The sequence below is a fragment of the Copadichromis virginalis genome, linkage group LG19, assembly GCF_057382275.1.
Source record: "Copadichromis virginalis isolate Kocher_CV1m ecotype Utaka linkage group LG19, C_Virginalis_male_GT1.1, whole genome shotgun sequence".
Classification (NCBI taxonomy): Eukaryota; Metazoa; Chordata; class Actinopteri; order Cichliformes; family Cichlidae; genus Copadichromis; species Copadichromis virginalis.
The window spans coordinates 2,637,223-2,640,000 of NC_140636.1; positions in this window are offsets into that span (position 1 = coordinate 2,637,223).

Sequence of the window (2,778 nt, forward strand, 5' to 3'; positions counted from 1 at the left end):
GCAAGTGTTGTGACTTAATACCATTTTAGCTTTTCAGCTGATATCCGTCCACCTATGTTAATTGCAGTCAGTTAAATCTGGCAACATTGTACGACAAAATGTAAACATTCCTCTTGCTGGAAGTGAGAAAGAAGGGAAACAGATTTATATTTACATATTTTTGGCCATTGTTTTGTTTGAATCTATTTGTCCTGAGTTCAGTCATGTTTAAATCAAAGTGGTCCTGTTTGGGTCTTTGCAGTCTATCAGGCAGAAGGTCATCTGCCACAGGATTAACTGCCTTGCAGAGACTACTGTTGTGATTTGGAACTATATAAATAAAATTGAATGGAAAAAGATTAAATACCGTAGGTACATCATATTAAAAAATGTTGATGTTTCAATTTCAGACACAGGTTTCTGAAACTCTTAAGAGCATAATCAGTCATGATAACAGCTTTGGAACACCAGCTTGAAGTTGCCCTATGCCACGGGCCCTATCCAGACCGGTCAAATGTGACGTGCTTCGAGCAGACAACAGCTTACCGTTGTAGCAGGGTCCATGTTCACAGGTGCTGCTAAGGAGGAAATAGTCAGGCATCCAACTGTCAACAGAGGCTCAAAATAAAAGTCAGTAGCAGAAAAAGCTGTTTAGCATTGGCAGAGAAGATTTGGCAAGTTTTTTTTGTTTGTGTTTTCCCGGGAATAACATCGGACATCTCTGTCCAGAAGAGCGCAGTCCTGGGAACAGCTAAGATACTGCGCAGGACCCTCAAGCTCCCAGGCCTCTGGTAGAGGACCCGAGCTTGAAGGATAAACCGCATATATATAAGCTCCATAGCGTAGTAGCAGCTGGATAGCGTAGTGGTTAGACTACACGCCTTTGGAACAAAGGATCGCAAGTTCGATTCCTGCCTGGGGCGTCTGTATCCAGTAAGGGTCCTAAGGCTAGACCCCCTATGCTAAGCAAGCCTACCGCAGACATGAGCGAGACAGATAAATATGAAGGCATGCCGGCTCGGACGTCGCCCGGATCAACAAGGTCCGCGTCAGGTGTTGAGGAACCAGGGCACCCTGACGAAAAGTGGGCTACTGGAACAAGAAGGCATCGGTGGGCAAGGGACGAAAACAGGGCGAAACAACTAGTAGCTCAGTGTTCCAACATTCGAAAGAAGGGACTGCTCTCACAGCTAGAGATTGACGAGGTACAACACAAATGCTACGGCAAGGAGGAGTCAGGACGCCAGGTCAGGGGGGAGATATCATCACCCCCACCCGAGATTGGGTACATAGCCCCAAGTGTGATAGGAGAAGGATCGTTGAGTGCGAGAGGAACTGACCTGAAAAATAGGATCATGGCCAAGCTTGAAACCTGGATCCCCCGTAGCCGGTTACCAAGATTACGTGAAGTACCCTCAGAAGGTCTGCTAGATGATGTTAATGCAGCACTACGGGCAATACCTACAACCACGATTACCGACACTAACAAGCTGATCTACAATACGGCATCAGTGAGATGCTTGGCTACAAGTTGAACAGCCACAAGGGGCAGTACCCTCCATGGAGAAGGAGGCTAGAGGGCAAGATCAAAGTAGCACGGAGAGAGGTTAGCCAACTAACGGAGTTGCAGAAAGGTGCGACGAATAAGGTGCCTAAGAAATACAGCAAGCTGTCCATACCTGAGGCCTTGGAAACTGCCAAGCAAAGACTCACAGCCTTGGCCAGCCGCTTGAGGAGGTACACCAGAGAGATAGAAGGCAGGAGAATAAACCAGCTGTTCTCCACAGAACCAGCAAAGGTGTACTCTCAGTGGCAAGGGAACAATAAGAGAACAGCACCACCAAGGCTGGAGACGGAGCAATACTGGAAGAGCATATGGGAGAAGGATGCAACCCAGCGACCTCCCTGAACAGGGTCCAGTAACCATCACAGTGGCAGATATCCAAGAAAGGGTCTCCAGTATGAAGAGTTGGACAGCACCAGGGCCCGACATGGTTCACGCCTACTGGCTGAAGAAGCTGACTGCACTCCACGAGCGTCTGGCAGCACAAATGAACCAGCTGCTAGTTAACGGGAGACACCCGGAATGGCTAACTGAAGGCCGGACGGTCCTGATCCCCAAGGACCCCAAGAAGGGACCGGTCCCCTCCAACTACCGACCAATAACCTGCCTCAGTACTACATGGAAGCTCCTGTCAGGCATCATATCGGCTAAGATGAACAGGCACATGGGTCAATACATGAGCGGGACACAGAAAGGAATTGGCAAGAATACCAGAGGTGCAAAACACCAGCTACTGGTAGACAGAACAATCAGCCGAGACTGCAAGACCAGACTGACCAACCTGTGCACTGCCTGGATTGATTACAAGAAGGCCTATGACTCAATGCCCCACAGCTGGATACTGGAATGCCTAGAATTGTACAAGATCAATGGGACCCTAAGAGCCTTCATCAGGAACTCAATGGGGATGTGGCGTACAACACTAGAGGCCAACTCCAAGCCCATAGCACAAGTTACCATCAAGTGCGGGATCTACCAAGGAGATGCTCTGTCCCCACTGCTGTTCTGCATAGGCCTGAACCCCCTCAGTGAGATCATTAACAAGACTGGCTACGGATACCGACTACGGAACGGAGCAGTTGTCAGCCACCTCCTGTACATGGATGACATCAAGCTGTATGCCAAGAGTGAACGAGACATCGATTCACTGATCCACACTACCAGGCTATACAGCAATGACATTGGAATGTCGTTCGGACTGGAGAAGTGTAGTCGGATGGTAACAAAGAGAGGGA